At 45.8% G+C, this 19,247-nt stretch overlaps 1 protein-coding gene across 5 annotated transcripts in view; it reads right to left on the bottom strand.

The window, feature by feature from the left end:
• Positions 1-19,247, bottom strand: part of ARID2 (AT-rich interaction domain 2) — a 453,518-nt gene that overhangs the window by 382,492 nt on the left and 51,779 nt on the right. The window lies entirely within an intron of this gene.

Genomic DNA, 19,247 nt, shown 5'->3' with positions numbered 1-19,247 from the left:
TGATGTAATGTCCTTAAAATAAGTCAAAATGAGGCTCAGTATTGTGTGTGGCCTCCATGTGCTTGTATGACCTCCCTACAACATCTGGGCATGCTCCTGATGAGGTTGCGGATAGTCTCCTGAGTGATCTCCTCCCAGACCTGGACTAAAGCATCCACTAACTCCTGGACAATCTGTGGTGCAACGTGACATTGGTGGATGGAGTGAGACATGATGTCCCAGATGTGCTCAATGGGATTCAGGTCTGGGGAATGGGCAGGCTAGTCCATAGCTTCAATGCCTTCAACTTGTCATCTTGCAGGAACTGCTGACACACTCCAGTTACATGAGGTCTGGCATTGTCCTGCATTAGAAGAAATCAAGGGCCAACCATACCAGCATATAGTCTCAAAATGGTTCTGAGGATATCATCTCGGTACCTAATGGCAGTCAGGCTACCTCTGGCGAGCACATGGAGGGCTGTGCAGCCCTCCAAAAAAATGCCACCCCACACCACACAGCATTACTGACCCACTACCAAACTGGTCGTAGTGAAGGATGTTGCAGGCAGCAGATCGCTCTCCACAGCCTCTCCAGACTCTGTCATGTCTGTCACATGTGTTCAGTGTGAACCTGCTTTCATCTGTGAAGAGCACAGGCTGCCAGTGGTGAATTTGCCAATCCTGGTGTTCTGTGGCAAATGCCAAACATCCTGCATGGTGTTGGGCTGTGAGCATAACCCCCATCTGTGGATGTCGGGCCCTCACACAATCCTCATGAAGTCAGTTTCTAACCATTTGTGCAGACACATGCACATTTGTGGCCTGCTGGAGGTCATTTTGCAGGACTCTGGCAGTGCTCCTCCTGTTCCTCCTTGCACAAAGGCAGAGGTAGCGGTTCTGCTGTTGGGTTGTTGCCCTCCTACGGCCCCCTCCATGTCTCCTGGTGTACTGGCCTGTCTCCTGGTAACACCTCCAGACACTACACTGACAGACAAAGAAAACCTTCTTGCGACAGCTCGCATTGATGTGCCATCCTGGATGAGCTGCACTACCTGAGCCACTTGTGTGGGTAGTAGAGTCCGTCTCATGCTATCACGAGTGTGAAAGCACAACCAACATTCAAAAGTGACAAAAACATCAGCCAGAAAGCATTGGTACTGAGATGTGGTCTGTCGTCCTCACCTACAGAACCACTTCTTTATTGAGTGTGCCTTGATAATTGCCATTAATTTCCACCTGTTGTCTATTCCATTTACACAACAGCATGTGAAATTGTTAATCAGTGTTGCTTCCTAAGTGGACAGTTTGATTTCACAGAAATTTGATTTACTTGTAGTTATATTGTGTTGTTTAAGTGTTCCCTTTATTTTTTTGAGCAGTGTACTTTCAAAGACACCATGTAAGAGGACTGTTGATAGAGGATTGGTTGGATATGAGAAGAAAAATTTACACTCAAATTCCAAAGTGGTTATTTCCGATGAAAGCCATGATCTGGGAGGGCATTTTTGGCTTCCAGAGAGCCTCCGGGGGAGTGGGGGAGTGGATTTTAATTCTCCCCTGGCTCCAGGGAAACCCTTGGATTATGAATGTAGGCATTTGCACATGTGCGATAGCGTACGCCCAAGCTTTTTCATCATCCGAGGAAAAAAGGTTTGCCATCACTGTCCTAGAGCATTGGTAAACTTACTAGAGAGTCTCCTGAAAAGAGCTGATATAGTTCTGATTAGATCCAGGAAACTACAGACCTATCAGCCTGACCTCAATACGAGGGAAGATTCTGGAAAAGGTAATCAAGCAACAAATCAGCGAACACCTAAAAGCAGACAAAGTAAAAACCAAAAGCCAACATGGGTTTGTCAAAAGCAGATCATCCCAGACTAATCTTATTGCATTCTTTGACAAAGTGACAAAATTAGTGGACCACAGGAATACTGTTGATATAATTTTCTTAGACTTCATTAAGGCATTTGATAAACTAGATCATAATCTACTACTAGATAAAGTAGAAAAATTAGAGTTAGGCAGCAGCATCACCGGATGTATTTGTAACTGTTGAACAACCACACTCAACGTGTAGTCCTCAATGGAACTGCATCTACATGGAGGAAAGTATGCAGTGGAGTATCCCAAGGCTGTTTTAGGCCCAGTACTCTTCAACATCTTCATCAATGACTTGGATGAGGGGACAGATGGGGAACTCATCAAATTTGCAGATCACAAAATTGCCAGGAACAGACAACACTCCTGTAGATAGGCTTAGGATACAAAGGATCTTGAAAGACTTGAACATTGGGCGCCATCGAACAAAAAAATTCAATAGCAAAAAAAGTAAGGTTCTGCATTTAGGCAAGAAAAACAAAATGCACAGGCACAGTATGAGGTAACTTGTTCAATAGTAGTAAGTGTGAGAGGGATTCTTGGAGTCTCAATGGACAACCATTTAAATATGAGCCAGCAGATGCAAAAAAAGCCAACACAGTTCTAGGCTGCATAAACAGAGGGAAAGAATCAAGATACTGTGAAGTGTTAATACCACTTTATAAGGCCTTGGTAATGCCACACTTGGAATACTGCATCTAGTTTTGGTCGCCATGATACAAAAAGGATATTGAGACTCTAGAAAAAGTGCAGAGAAGAGCAAGAAGGATGATTAGTGGATTGGAGGCTAAAACATAGGAAGAACAGTTGCTGGAACTGGGTATGTCTAGTCTGCAGAAAAGAAGGACTAGGGTGACATGATACCAGTGTTTAAATATCTCAGGAGCTGCCAAAAAGAAGAGGGAGTCAAACTATTTTCCAAAGCACCTAAGGGTAGGTTAAGAAGCAGTGGGTGGAAACTAATCAAGGAGAGAAGTAACTTAGAACTAGGGAGAAATTTCCTGATGGTTAGAACAATTAATTGGTGGAACAAGTTTTCTCCAGAGGTTGTGAATGCTCCAACACTGGAAGTTTTTAATAGAAGATTGGATAACCATTTGTCTGAAGTGGTGTAGGGTTTTCTGCCTAAACAGGAGGGTGGACTAGGAGGCCTCCAAGGTCCATTCCAATTCTGTTATTTTATTTCTACATCCATCTTAATTTCTTATTATCTAGCTTACTATGAAATGTTAATATTACTAGGAGCTGCTTCTTAAAGTTTCTATTTATTTAATCAATAATTTTCTATCTCTATATTCTATACTAACCTGTATCAATGTTCTTGCCACTAAATTTTCCTACAATGATTAATTCCTAGTTGAGTCTTCCTTACTTAATTAGCTCTTGTAGCCAAACTCAGTCCATTTACATTTGAAAACTTTTCACTACTTTGCAATACAGTAATGGATTTTTATATGAAGTTTTTCTCTCCCTCAGCTGTGACACATCTTCCACAAATCCTGGAACAAAGGGGAACTATCTGAGGACTGGAAAAGAGCAGAAAATCATCCTCATCTACAAAAAAGGTTAAAAAAAACCAGACCCAGGAAACTACAGACCAATCAGCCTAACATCAATACCTGGGAAAATACTGGAAAAAATAATTAAAAAGCAGATCTCCCATCATCTAGAAACAAACCGAATAATAACCAACAGCCCACATGGATTTGTTAAGAACAAATCATGCCAAACCAACCTCATTTCATTATTCAACCCAGTGACTAAATGAGTAGATAAGCAAAATTCTGTGGACATAATATAGTTGGACTTCAACAAAGCATTTGACAAAGTAGACCACAACCTACTTCTCTGTAAGCTAGAAAAAAGTGGGACAGTCAGTTTTACCACCAGATGGATTCACAACTGGCTGACTAACCATACCCAGTGAGCAGTCCTCAATTTAGTTCTTTAATTTAGTTTTATTTAATTTAACTTAAGTTTAGTTTAGTTTAATTTAATTTAATTTGGTTTAATTCAATTTAGTTCAACTTTAGTTCAGCATTCAACACTATCATACTGGACATTCTTTTAATTAAACTAAATCAGCTGGCGGTACCTGAACACACTTGTAAGTGGATCAAAAGCTTCCTAACAAAAAGAAAACAGCAGGTGAAGCTAGGCAAAATCACATCAGATATCTTTACAATTAGCACAGGGGCCCAAGGCTGTGTACTCTCAACATTTCTCTTCTTTCAATATACCAATGACTACATCTCAAACTATCCATCTGTTAAACTACTAAAGTTTGCAGACAATACAACAGGTCTGGTCCTAACATCACTAAGGTTCTAGACTTCAAAAAAACAGACTTCAATTAAACTTAGAGATAACCTGGGAAAGATTCCCTGGATGGAAGTCCTAAAAGGTAAATCCACACAGGAAACTTGGGAGACCCTGAAAAACACAATCATAAAAGCCAAAAACAACACAATCCCTATGAAAAAGAAAAACAGGATATTTAACAAAAAAACAGCATGGCTAAACAACACTCTAAAAGAAAAAAAAGTCAAATACAAAAAATTGAAAGAGGGACACATAACCAAGGCGGAGTTCCAACAAACAGCAAGAATCTGTAAACAAAAAATAAGGACAGCAAAGGCCCAATATGAACCTGCAACAAAAGAAGCTTCTTCCAACACATAAACAACAAGAAAAAAAGTCAAAGAACAGTTGGTACACTAAAAAGAGAAGTTGGCAAAGAAATCATAGACAACAGAGCCAAAGCAGAGCTGCTCAATACGTATTTTGCATCAGACTTCACACCAAAAGAAACATACAAACAACAAACCAGTATCACAGCCTCAAAAGCCAGTTTTGGAACAGAACTCAACATAACTAAAATCATAGTAAGAGACCACCTGAGAGAAATCAATGAGTACAAATCGCCAGGACCAGATGGACTACATCCCAGAGTCCTAAAAGAACTGGCAGATATCATCACAGAACCATTACTCCTTATCTTCCAAAAATCATGGAACACAGGAGAACTACCGGAAGATTGGAACGAGCCGACATAGTCCCCACTTACAAAAAAGGGGAAAAAACAGAACCAGGCAACTACAGTCCAATCAGTCTGACATCTATACCTGGAAAAATACTAGAAAAAATAATCAAAAAACAGCTCTGCCACTACCTAGAAATGAATAAGATAATAACCAACAGCCAACATGGGTTTGTCAGAAATAAATCATGCCAAACCAATCTCATATCATTTTTCAACACCATAACCAAATCAGTAGACCAGCGTAATGCAATAGATCTAATATACTTGCAGTTTAGTAAAGCTTTTGATAAAGTAGACCACAACCTACTACTCATACAAATTGGGAAAAAATTGGGATAGACTACAACACATGTAGATGGATTAACAGTTGGCTGACCAAGCGCACCCAACGAGTAGTCCTCAGCGGTTCCAAATCCAAATGGTAAGCAGCGGGGTACCTCAGGGTTCAGTCCTGGGCCCAGAGCTCTTCAACATATTCATCAATGACCTAGACGAGGGAATAGAGGGGGAACTAATCAAATTTTCAGATGGCACCAAGCTGGTGGGGACGGCCAATACCCCAGAGGATAAGCTCAAAATACAGAAAGATCTAGATAGATTAATACTGTGGGCTCAAACTAACAAAATGAAATTTAATGTTGAAAAAAGCAAAATCTTACACCTAGATAAGAAAAACCTAAGACACACATACAAATTGGGAGAAACCACAATTAACAGCAGCGACAGTGAGAGAGATCTTGGAATTTTGGTGGATAACCAACTAAATATGAGCCAGCAATGTGCCGCCGCTGCTAAAAAAGCCAACACAATCTTAAGCTGCATCAACAGAGGGATACACTCCAAGACTAAGGAGGTATTAATACCACACTTTGATGACCCACAAGGTCCCTTTCAACTCTAATAATAAATAATAAATAAATAAAATTATTCTATCATTCTCCTTTGAGTCGACGGGAGAATCCAGGGTAGGTCACTCTAGCCATGTAACTCAATAAACTGAGTTGAAATTCTAAGAACATGCCTCCCTGATGATGTTTCTCAGTCTCAAGCTCTTCCAGACGTCTTTTTTGGAGCTATAAGAATGATGTGTATTCCAACGATAACTACTTACAAAATTGGGGTGGTCAATAACCCAATGTGTGTATAAATAAAAAAATATGTGTGTGTGTGTGTATCAATATCAAAAAAAAGACTAGTGTGTATTTCTGGATTTCTTCATCAACTTTAAGCCTAGATCTTAAAAGTTTCAGGAAGGCTGTTGGACACCGCAGCTGTGGTAAGAGGCAGGGAGTTCCTGGCTGCTTCAGTGGAAAGACTCCCTCCGCATGGATTGGCTGGAGCTATGTTTTGGCGAGATGCCATTTTGGGTGCCCTATGTCATCAATGGCACACCATGACTAGTCCATGGTAGTGGAGGGCACGTCTGGGGGTCCCTGGCAGCTTTGGTAGCCACACTCCATTGCTAAGGGGCTCCATTGCCGCTTTGCCCCAGTGAGGCCTATTCCACCATTGAGCTAAACCCCTGGACTTTCTGCTATAGCAGATTGGGGCAGGAAGTAACTAGAGGGCTCTGTGGCCATTCTGAACAACTGTGTGATGGCGCCCAACAGCTGAGCATATACTACCGATTGGTCCCTTATTATCACCAGATGCAGATCGGGGCAATGGAGCCCTGAACACGTAGAACAGCGGCACAGTATGTGCACTTAAGTCAATCTGCGCTCCCTAGGGATCGGTGCTTAGGCATGTGGTTTACAGAGGCCCAGGAGCAGAGTCATTGGAACAGTCATTGGTCACTTGGTTGGCCACACTCCTTGAGCTCCTATTCGCTGCGGCAGCTGCGAGCTGCTTAAATCTGCTACTGGATAGCAACAAGGCCAACATTTGTGGGCAAATCTAGGAGGATCCCAGATGTTCTGACCTTGGCTTTCTGATTACTGTATTTTTCATTGTATAAGACGCACCTTTTTCCTCCCTAAAATAGGCTGATAATTAGGGTACATCTTATACACTGAATGTAGCTTTTTTCCAACACTAACTAGCTGCTAACGATCTTCCCAGCTCTTACCTTGCAGGCTCTTTCATTGTTTCTCTCTGCGAAGAATGTTTTCCAAGCCCTAAGTCTTTGCAGGATTTAATTACTCTAACTTGTTTCTTTCTAGCCCTAACCAAGTGCTAACAATGTTCCCAGCTTTTGCCGCTTGCAAGCTTTCATTGTTAATCTCTGCCAAGAATGTATTCCAAAACCTGTCTTTGTAGGGGGGTTTTTTCATTGCTTTACTTGCTGGAGATATTTCTTTCCAGCCCTAACCAGGTGCTATTAATGTAGCCAAGCTCTTTCATTGTTACTCTCTGTAAAGAATGTTTTCAAGCCCTAAGTCTTTGCAGGGTTTGTTTCATTACCCTAACTTGCTCTGAGTAAGTTTCTTTCAGTTCTTTCACTTACTCTCTGCAAAGAATGTTTTCCAAGCCCTAAGTCTTTGCAGGGTTTTTTCCATTGCTCTACTTGTAATGTAAGGAAGATCTGAGGAAAGTTATACACCTGGGATCGGCTGGGGTGTGAGCTCAGATGGGGGCGGCTAGCTTTCCACCAGGTTCTTTTCTTTTAAAGAGAGAGAGAGGGGAAAGGGAGTGGGCCAATAACAAGCTTCTCTAGATAAAGAAATGTGTATCCTCCATCAATTGAAATGTAAAGACAGAAAGAAAGACAGAATTACACTGCAATTGATGGGAGATACACCTCTCTCTCTCTCTCTCTAAAAGAAAAGAACCTGGTGGAAAGCTAGCCACCCCCATCTGAACTCACACCCCAGCCAATCCCAGATAGGTAACCTTCCTCAGATTTTCCTCAGCTGGGCTTGGCTTCCCATTCACCACTGTTATGTCTTCAGAGCCTGGAGCTGTCATGCAGTTGCAGAGCGATGCCAGTTCTAAGTCCAGCTAAAGCAGAAGGGTGTGTGAATCTGAACCGCGGGGTGGGTGGGTATGGGGGGGGAGAGAACCAGGAGGAGAGCCGAGTCTGGCATGACTGGTGGAGGAATTCTGGGAATTGAAGTCCACATGTCTTGATGTTGTCAAGTTTGAAGTTTGTAAAAGGTGTACACGGTTTTAAAAAGTATACAGGGTTGGAAAAAGTATTCTGCTACACTGGTATTTTATTAAACAATATAATACTACATCATTTGGTTCAGAATGCTTTTTTCCTTGTTTTCCTCATCTAAAATCTAGGTGTGTCTTATACACTGTATAATATGGTAAATAAGACAGCACAAACGGCATCTCACAAACCTCTTTTATTTGTAACTGCTGCTAATTAATTTCATTAGCAGTCATCATAAGTTCAAATAAATTAAAACAAGTCTGACTAAAGTCTTTCAGGGAAAGGCAGACACCACACATGAACCTTGTTCTTCCTTGGCAAACTGCAACTAAACTGAGTCCCAGTTGCAATGACAAAATCTAGAGATGAATTGAGTTGCTTCCTACAATGAACCTTTTCATGTTCGCCACTTATATAGCCTATGGGAGGGCCCAATTATTTCTAAGCCTTACTCCCGAGTAGACCTTGTCTTGTGGAACAGTTCTTATTTATTTATTTATTAGATTTTTATGCAGCCCCTCTCCGAAGACTCGGAGCGGCTCACAACAGAACATAGTACAAATCCAATAGTTAAAAACAATTTAAAACCCCTAATATAAAAACAATCATTCATCTCATACATACATACATAAAGCGGAAACGGCCCAGGGGAGTCAATTTCCCCATGCCTGATGACAGAGGTGGGTTTTGAGGAGTTTGTGAAAGGCAAGGATGGTGGGGACAGTCCTAATCTCCGGGGGGAGTTGATTCCAGAGGGTCGGGGACACCACAGAGGAGGCTCTTCCCCTAGGTCCCCTCAGACAACATTGTTTCGTCGACGGGACACAGAGAAGGCCAACTCTGTGGGACCTAACCGGTCACTGGGATTCGTGTGGCAGAAAGCAGTCCCGGAGATATTCTGGTCCGATGCCATGAAGGGCTTTATAGGTCATAACCAATACTTTGAATTGTGATCGGAAACTGATCAGCAACCAATGCAGACTGCGGAGTATTGGTGAAACATGGGCATACCTGGGGAAGCCCATGATTCCTGTAGCAGCTGCATTCTGCACGATCTGAAGTTTCCGAACATTCTTCAAAGGTAGCCCCATATAGAGAGTGTTACAGTAGTCGAGCCTTGAGGTGATGAGGGCATGAGTGACTGTGAGCAGTGAGTCCCGTTCCAGGTAGGTCCGCAACTGGTGCACCAGGCGAACCTGGGCAAACACCCTCCTCGCCACAGCTGAAAGATGTTTCTTTAATGTAAGCTGTGGATCAAGGAGGATGCTCAAGTTGCGGATCCTCCCTGAGGGGGTCAGTAGTTTCCCCCCCAGGTTTATGGAAGAACAGATGGAATTGTCCTTGGGAGGCAGAACCCACAGCCACTCCGTTTTATCAGGGTTGAGTTTGAGTCTGTTGACACCCATCCAGACCCCAACAGCCTCCAGGCCCCGGCACATCACTTCCACTGCTTCGTTGACTGGACATGAGGTGGAGATGTACAGCTGGGTATCGTTAGCGTACTGATGATACCTTACCTCATGCCCCTGGATGATCTTGCCCAACGGTTTCATGTAAATATTGAATAGCAGGGGGGAGAGGACCGACCCTTGAGACACCCCACAAGGGAGGAACCTAGAAGTCGACTGCTGTGGGCCTAGATAATCGGCTTCTTCCAAGGACAGCTGGAGCGCCACCACCTTCTCAACAACCTTCCCCATAAAGGGAAGGTTGGAGACTGGACGATAGTTGTTAAGAATGGCTGGGTCCAGGGAAGGCTTCTTGAGGAGGGGGCACAAATGCCTCCTAGTAGACAGCCGGGAAGGACCCCCTCCCCAAAGAAGCGTTGACAATCTCCTGGACCCATCTTCGTGTCACCTCCCTGCTGGCCGAAACCAGCCAGGAGGGACACGGATCCAGCAAACAGGTGGCGGAACTCACAGCTCCAATGGCCTTGTCCATTTCATCAGGTGTCACCAGATCAAACTCTTCCCAGACAGATGGACAAGGACGGGCCCCAGTCACCTCGACTGACTCATTGTCAGTCTGTTATCCAATCGGAGTCGAGGTCCGCCCTGATCAGCACGATTTTATCAGCGAAAAATGTGTTAAAGTCCTCGGCACTGCCCTGCAAGGGCTCCCCAACTCCCCCCTGTTTAAGAAGGGAGCGGGTCACCCTAAACAGAGCGGCCGGGCGAGATTCCGCTGATGCAATCAAGGTGGCATGATATATGCATCTTGCCGCCTTGAGCGCCACTTGCCTTCTGGCAGCTATGTGCATGCGTGCATTGAGAACATGCTGAGGATGCTTTGAAGGCAGAGGAGCGTAAAGAGGAGATGGCTTTTTGTAGAGCGCATCAGGCAGACTCATGGACAATTTGCGCCTTCACTGCTGCTTCATTTTTCACCAGAACATCAGTGCAATGTCTCAGGAAGCTATAGCTGCGGATTCCATCTGAGGATGTATGCACTCATCAAGACATTTGCAAAATTCTTAAGGCAGCAGGATAGAAGGCACATGCTTCACTGAATGCAGCCAGGTTTTCTGCCAGAGCCATAGGTACGTTGGTGCTGTCCATCGTATGTTGTGGCTATGCCATTGGCATATGGTTTCTAAGAACAAGTGGAAATGTCCCTCTGCTCCATTCGGTGGAGGGAAGCTGTTTGGAGAAGCTCTGGATCCACTTTTGGTGGAAACCATGGACAGGAGGAAGGTGCTTCTATCTCTGGGCAGGTCAGATTTCCATCCCTCACCCTCCTTCCAGCAGGGGGGAACTGGGGCAGGCTTTCCCTGTCAACAGAGTCAAATGAAAGAGAATTAGCGTTGATTCACCTGATATGCTCCTTCTCATAGTCAAGGAGTCACCAGTCAGGATGTGTTGTATTCGCTTGTCAGAGCCGTGTCCGAGTCAGAGAAGTATAAAATTACTGGAACTGCCCATTGGCCCCAGTATTGATGACATACAGGGGGTGGACAAAAAAATGGAAACACCTTGAAAAATCATCAAAATATCTTTTAATATGATGTTGGTCCACCTTTTATGGCAAATACCACCTCAATTCTCTGAGGTATTGATTCATACAAATTGTGAATTTTTTCCAAGGGAATTTTAGCCCATTCTTCAGTTAAAGCACCCACCAGTTCTTTTAGAGACGATGGTGGTGGAAATCGACTTCTTACTTGAATCTCTAAAAAATAGACCATAAATGCTCAATAATGTTGAGGTCTGGTGATTGTGGTGATCAGATGAGATGCTGAACTTCATTAGAATGTTCCTCATGCAATTCTTTAACAATTCTTGCTCTATGGATTGGTGCATTATCATCTTGAAAGATGGCATCCCCCTCTGGAAACAGTTCTTGAACCATAGGATGAATTTGGTCGGCTAAAATTCCTAAATAGTGATGGCTGTTAATTCTCCCATGAAGGGAAATCATTGGCCCAGCAGATTTCCAAGAAATAGCACCCCGGATCATCACTGAACCCCTGCCATGTTCGACAGTTGGCAGAAGGCAGTCTGGATAAAATGATTCTTTTGGCTGTCTCCAAATGTAAACACAGCCGTAGGTTGAAAAAATGATAAATGATGATTCGTCAGAGAAAATCACATTTTGCCACTGTTCGAGGGACCATTTCTGGTGGTTTCTACACCACTCTAAATGCTTTGAAACATTTGTCTTTGAGAGCAGAGTTTTTCTAATTGCAGCTCTTCCGTGGAATCCAGATTTGTGAAGCTCCCTTCGAACAGTTTTTGTGGAAACTGGGTTTTGTACGTGTCTATTGAGCTCTGCAGTAATTTTAGGAGCTGTGGTCTTGCGATCCGCTCTAACAATTCGCTTTAGAGTCTGATGGTCTCTCTCAGACAACTTCGACTTTCAACCAGACCTGTGCTTGGCTGAGGATGTTTTCCCTTCTCTTTCAAAAGCAGTCATTACTTTTGAGACATTACCTCTTGAAACGCCAAACATTAGGGCACTTTGTTACACTAGCCCCTGCCATTCAAGCACCAACAATTTTGCCTCTTTGAAAGTCTGAGAGGTCTGCCATTTCTAGAAGGTTATAACCAATTTCCTTAAATTTCTGTAAAAACAAAAGGTAGTTTTAAAAAACATATCAAATAACAGAATTTTTTTAAAAAATCATTAAAATATGTCACGTTTTGATTGATTTGAACATGTTCAAACATTATGATGCCAAAAAGTCAAGTGTTTCCATTTTTTTGTTCACCCCCTGTATCTGAAAACATTGACTCGGGGTGGACAGAAAAACCTAGACTCCTAAATGTGTACACAGAGGTAACCTGAAAGGCCTGGAAGGGTGACGGGGAAGTCCATAGGAAAGAATGGAAAGGAGAACAGGTAAAAGAATAGGGAGGGACCTGACTAGTGACTCCTCGACCATGAGGAGCATATCAGGTGAGTCAATGCCCATTCTCCATGGAGAGGATGAGGCACCAGTCAGGATGGGACATGTCAAAGTTATTGTCCTGAGGGAGGGTCAGTACAGGATGTTCCACTATCCTTTGTAGGACTCGACGGCTGAAGGCTGCTTGGGCAGAGGCAAATTTGTCAATTCAGTAGTGGCGGATGAAGGGTAACGGGGAAGTCCAGGTGGCCACTCTGCATAATTCATCCAAGGGGCATTGGGTTGACCATGTCGCTGAGGTGGCCGTGCTCCTGGTGGAATGGGCGGTGATCTCCAAGGGTCTTTGGATGCCTTCCACGTCATAAGACTTGGCTATGGCTCCCCGGATCCATCGGCTGATGGAGGAAGAGGAAGCTTTGAGGCCAAGTTTACAAGGCGAAAAGTAAATGAATAGGGCCTCGGTTCTTCTGAGGGCTTGCATTCATTTGAGATAGATCCGAAGGGCTCTTTTAACGTAAAGCATGTGCCATCTGTGCTCCAAGGGATGAGATGGTCGGGCACAGAAGGATGGTAAAATAATATCCTGACCCCTATGGAAGGACGAATTGACCTTAGGGATAAAGGTCAGGTCGAGACGGAGGACCACCTTATCCTGATGGAAGGTACAAAGGTTCTCTCTGACTGAGAGAGCTGCCAATTCGGAGATTCATTTGGCCATGGTTATGGCAATGAGGAAGGCTACCTTGAGAGAGAGGTATCGGAGTAAAGTCTCTCGAAGATGTTCGTAGGGAGGTTGTTAGAGAGTGGAGCACTCTCGGGAGATCCCATGTAGGAAAATAGTGTATGACTGGAGGATGAGCGTTAGTGATACCTCTGAGGAATCTGGACACTAAGGGGATCTGGGCTAAGGAACCCCAGTTGTCGCAGGCTATGATGGAAGAAAGAGCCACGGTTTGTCTTCAAATGGTTTTAGGGGAGAACCCCTTCTCCAGACCCTGCTTTAGGAATCTGAGTACTCTAGAAAGTGGAATGTGAATGGGAGAAAAGTCCTGAGATTTGAACCAGGTGCAGAAGGTTCGCCATGTTGAGAAATAAATCCATTCGGTGGACGCTTTGCATGCTTTATGGATGTAGTCAATCACGTCGTTTTTGAACTCTTGATTTCTCAAGATGTTCCGCTCAAACGCCAAGCGGTCAAGCGGCACCAGCTCGGATCTGGGTGAAGTATGGGGCCCTGGGACAAGAGATGAGGAAAGACTGGAAACTGCCATGGTTCCCCTGTCAACAAGATTTTTAAGTCTGAAAACCAGGGTTGCCTGGGCCAGAAAGGAGCTATCAAGATGACCTCCTCTTGCTCCTCCAGGATCTTGTAAATGATCTGGGTTAGGATTGGTAGAGGAGGAAAGGAATAGAGTAGACCTTTCGGCCAGGGGCAATGGAGGGCATTTTTGTTCTCCACCCCCGGGGAGGGGAATCGGGAGAAGAAGCGAGGCAGCTGGCTGTTGTGAGGGGAGGCAAACAGGTCTACTGTTGGGTGACCGAACCTGTTCAAGATCTGTCTGAACATGGACAGATCTAACCTCCACTCGGCTTGATTCACTGTTTCCTGCTGAGGGCATCCACCTGAGCATTGTCTATTCCCAAGATGTGTTCTGATCGGAGAGAAGCCAAGTGCCTCTCTTCCCAGAGGCCGATCTTCTTGGCTTCTGACATGAGGGACTTGAAGCGGGTGCCCCCTTGCTGGTTGCCTTGGTGGTTGATATGTGCTTTGGTGGCCATATTGTCTGTCTGGATTAGAACATCCTGTCCCGCTATGAGGCTGTGGAAGCTCTTGAGGGCTAGAAATACGGTGTAGTTCCAGCCAATTGATGGGGCAAGACGCTTGGCCAGAGGTCCAGGTGCCCTGAGCTAGGTGGGAGCCGCAGTGGGCATCCCATCCCGACAGACTAGCATCGGTGGTAATCATTACAGTCGGGGATGCTCGGTAGAAGGTTCCCTCTTCGATGGCGCCTGATTTCCACCACGCTAGGGATCTTCTGACCTGCGGAGGAAGGTGAGCGTCTTGCCAGGTGGGCCTGGCCCAGTTTTTGGAAGGGGAGGAGAAACCAGTGGAGGTCTCGGGATTGTAGTCTAGCCCATGGTACTATGGAGAAACTGGAGACCATCTTCCCTAGTAAAGAGGAGAGGTCAGAGAGGGAAGGGAGGGGGTTCCCCTGAGTCTGGGAGACCAAGTCCCTGATGCTGCATATCCTTTCTGGAAAGAGGCTGACTAAGCCTTCTGAGGAGTTAATAACCATACCTAAATGGAGAATGGAGGTGAAAGGATCAAATTTGATTTTTTTGGAAGTTGATTGAGAACCCATAGGCCGTGAGCACGTCAATCATGGTTCTCAGATGAGCATGGGCTTGGGCAAAGAAATTGGCTAGGACGAGAATATTGTCTAAATAAAACTGGACTCGTATGGGATAGGACCTAAGGTGGGCTGCTATCACGGATAGAACCTTGGTGAAGACCCTGGGGGCCGAGGAGAGACCGAATGGGAGACCCCGGTATTGGTAGTGCCTTCCGGCATAGTAGAAGTGGAGGAACCTACAGTGTTCCCTAGCAATGGGGATATGAAGATAGGCTTCATGTCTAGAGAGACATGAAATCTCCTCTTCTGATGCACGCTAGAATGATATGAATCTTGAATTTATGGTATTTTAGAAAAAGGTTAAGTCGTTTAAGGTCTAGGATGGCCCTCACGCCCGCCCCCCCCCCCCGAGGACTTGGGGACGAGGAAAAAGATGGAGTAAATCTCCTATCCTAAGAACTCCGAGGGGACCGGCTGGATGGCTCTTATGTTCAACAGATGTTGAATGGCCTGTTCCATGAGAGCCCTTTTGGAGGGGTTCCTAGAAACTGAGCAGGAAATGAAGGAGCGGGGGTGGAGAGGAATTCTAGGTGTAATCCATGCCTAATGGTATTGAGGACCTAGGGGTCTGAGATTGAGCAAGCCCAGTGGGAAGCAAATTTGGCTAGCCGGCCTCCAATGGGGATTGATAGTGGTTCTGAAGGAGGGGAGTTACCATCTACCTCTACAGCCCTGGCGGCCTCCAGTGGCCTCGCGAAATGGTCGCTTGTTCCCTCTGCCTCTGGATCTCTTGTTTTGTGTGTTGCATGGTTTGTAGGTAGACTGGTTGGGTCCTTTGTAGTAGGGAAAGGTCTGGTCTGACTGGTGAAAAGGCCGACGAAAATAAGGGGATGGGCATTGAGCGGCTTTCTTTTGGCTTGAGGGCAAGATTTTCTTTTTATCCTTTGAATCGATAAGGAATGGGTCCAGGACTTCGCCGAAAAGTCTTTTCCCCGTGTCCTCCCCCAAGACGAATTGTCATTTGTGCTTGATGTCTACCGGCCATTTCTTAAGCCAGGTCATTCTTCTGGCTGCTACCGAGGAAGCCAGGGTCTTTGCTGAGAATCTATAAGGTAGTGTCAGCGAGCAGTTGACAAGTGGCAAAGAGTTTGTTTAAGGTTTGTTGGGCAGTGATGTCGGAAGCCGGGAGGTGTTCCTGAAGTTGCCTGATATATATGAGCATGGTTCTGGCAAAGAAGGAAGAGGTGGAGGCTCCCTTAATTGCCCAGGCAGCGGATTGATGTTTTTTTTGTAGGACCTGATCAATCTTCCGGTCCTCTGCTTTCAGGAGTTCATCTGCCTGACCTGATAGGTTCTCTGAAGAGTGCAGTGCTAGGGCTGGAATGTCCACTTCAGGAGGCTCGAGGAAGGTCGCAAGCTCCGATGCCACATTGAAGAATTTCTTCTCCAAGTTTGAGGGAGCTGGACCTGCGGCAGGGTTCAGGCACTGTTTTGTTACTGTTTCGACGAAAAAGGGATGAGCCGGAACCACGTCTTGCTCTTCTGTGACGGGCTGGAACAGTATCTCCACCTGCAAGGCTAAAGGTTGAACCTGAGCGGGAGGAGCTGTGAGGTCTGCCGCTGTGCAAGCCTTGAATAAGATGGTGGAGAAGAGCTCGGCTGGGAACAATGCCACTGACATCGAAGAGGCGGGAGTTGTTCCTTCGTCTTCTGAAAGGTGGCATGGCCCTCTTCTGGAGCCTCCTTGTCTGAAGAATCGGAGTCTTCATCCGAGGACTCAGACCAGTTCTCCCGGAAAGATCTGGAATTGGAGGGGGACGACAGGGGGTACCTGGGACGGCCTGGCGGGTGCAGTCGACGTCAAGGTGCTAAAGTTGGAGGTGATCCTATGTTGGATCTTTGGATGATTGATGGGTCAAAATTTGGTTGAGAAGTAAGAAGAGCCTCTGCAGGAAGAGCTGACTAATTGATCTGCTGTGTAGAAACTGTAGTGACGACAGGCTGAGCTGGTGGAGCAATTAGGATTGTGGGAGATAGAGGGACTAGAGGCCTAGAGGCACTGGTGCCTAGGTTTTGGTTGGGCAACCCGACTGGTCCCCAGATTCTGGCAGCAAGGGGTAGATTTGCGCCAGCGGTAGTAGAAGGGGATGAGGCCAACTCAGGATGCAGTCCAGGAGAAGGGGGATAATGCTCTGGCTGCCCTTTCGTGGATCCTTTGTAAAGTGCGATCCCTGCGCTTCTCTAATTTGGATGGTTGAGAGGAAGAGTCCTTAGGCTCAGAAATGGTGGAAATCGCATTGGGATCCTCCTGTATTCCTCCTGTTCTTTTCCCTCCCGCTTTGGAAGTGTCAACCATAGTGGTTAGAGGGGAAGGGAGAAATTAGGCAGAAGGCAGGCTAAGGAAACTGAGAAGGCCTAAAAATTCCTGTAGGAGAGGAAGCTGGTCTAAAGATATGAGTTGTAATTTGTTAGATTTCTTTTCAGCAAAAGGAATATTGGTTAGCCCTAATGGGTGGAGGCCCACAGGGACGCTCCTAGTTCAACTGGATTTCTCTCCTTCTTTAAGCCTGGGTCAAGGCTTCCCCAGGGGAGCCAGAGGAAGGCTTGGGACCCTGAAGGTGCCTGGTAGGCCGAGGGCTAGGAGGACAAGGCCAGATAGCTACTGCTATTCCCAGCCCCTGGAGGCTGAGGGGAGGGGGTGAAAGAGGGCAGGCATTGATTAATCTTCTTAATTCCACCCCACCCCCCACCCCCCGGACAGATAACAGTTAGAAGACAAAGCGGCAGCAGAGAAGTTATGCCAATTGGGCTTGCTGCGAACTTACGGCCATGTGAAGGACGGCTGCATCTCTAATTTTGGCTGCGTCACTAAAAGGGACGGATCGGCTTCTTAACAAGCCAATCAGGTAATTGGCGCAGCGCCAGGAGCTGGACAGGCTGTTCGGGTTATAAGGAGGCGATCAGCTTCTTATCAGGTCGATCGCAAGGAGTTTGACTAGCTGCCCAAACCTGACAGCCAGCTGGGAGGGCGGGGCGGAGAAACACCATCGGAGCTGTAACCAGCCCCAAGGCAAGGCAGTCACTGCGAGGGCTCGCACATCTGGGCTGGGAGGATGCTGGCAAAGAGGATCCTGCTGTAACCAGCAAGGGTCCTACACTAGGCCTATGGCTTGCCTGCGAGGGGCTTTGAGGCAGCCCTAATGGCCGAAGGAGTAATGCGAAGCCGGGGGTGGAGAAGGCCTAGGGCCCTGCCCACCCGGCAGTGAGACTGGACTGAGGTCACTGAGTCCCACTGCCCCCCCAGGACTGAATTTGGTAAGTTTAGAATAGCCAATTATTTAATTTACTAAATTTGGAAATAATCAAGGAACTAAGCTGATTAGGAGTCACTAGTTAGAAGTGGTTGTGCTGCCACGAGGTGTCTCTGTTAGAAGCGAGTCAGAAAAACTGGGGCCAATGGGCGGTTCCAGTAATTTTATACTTCTCTGACTCAGACACACCTCTGATGAGCGAGTACAACCCATCCTGACTGGTGAACTCCTCCTCTCCATGGAGAAGGGAGAAAGAAATGAGAGAAACATTGAGAGAGACAGGGGAAACAAATGAGAGAAGGGGAGAGAAAGAAAAGGGGAGTGAGAGAGAGGAAAGAGAGAGAAAAACAGAAATGAAAGTGAGAGAAATTAGAACAAAAGGAGAGAAACAAATGAGAAGGGGGGGAGAGGGAGAGGTACACAGAAATTAGAGACCTTGAGGGAGAGAATGAGAGGGGGGAAAGAGGGGAAAGAGAGAGGAAAGTGGAGAGAAAGAAAGAAAAGGGAATGAGGGAGGGAGGGAAAGAAAGAAAGAAATGAAGAGGAAGGAAGGAAAGAAAGAAGGAAGACATTTCCCACAGAAAACTTCGGAAGCCACGAAATTCATCCACTTGTGGCTGGAGAGGTTCATGTGACTGGGTGGGAGAAATGTTGGCCATGTCCATCCAGGTTCTGGGCTCCCGTGTTTTCTTTACTGTGGGAAAGGACAGGTCCAAAGGGCTCTTGGAGTGTTTTAGGGATCTCCAAGGTCCCTTCTAGCTCTTACTACTGGTGGAGTGCTATAGCTGCTGCTATTTGTGTGTTTCTTAAGCAGAAGCCAAGGCTACCTTTAAGCAATGTGGACAATGAAGATGTTAAGATCATCCTCTAGCCCCATGATGGTGAACCTATGGCACCCAGTTTTCACAAAAACTGAGGTGTTTGTGCCTTACCTGAGCCCTCAGAAGCACTCTAGAGATCTCCCAAACCCTCTGTGTGCCCCATTTTGTGCAAAAATGGGCCTGTTTTTCACCTGTTTTTGCAAAAAGGAGGGTGTACAGAGGGTCTGAGAGGCCTGCAAAGTGCTCCTGGGGAGGCAAGGGGGACAAAAGTTTTTCTCTTACTTGCCTCTTCGCAATCATGGTATCTCTTATAATTTGCTCTAGTGGCACTTGGATATAAATAAATCAATTCATTGCCATTAGATACCATGTTGAATTTCCAGTGACCAATCTGAGAAAGAGTGATAACTGGCG

The sequence above is a fragment of the Erythrolamprus reginae genome, chromosome 6 (genome assembly GCF_031021105.1).
Source record: "Erythrolamprus reginae isolate rEryReg1 chromosome 6, rEryReg1.hap1, whole genome shotgun sequence".
Lineage (NCBI taxonomy): Eukaryota > Metazoa > Chordata > Lepidosauria > Squamata > Dipsadidae > Erythrolamprus > Erythrolamprus reginae.
Note: the sequence above shows the minus strand (reverse complement) of the source record. Positions and strands in the feature narration are given on the sequence as shown.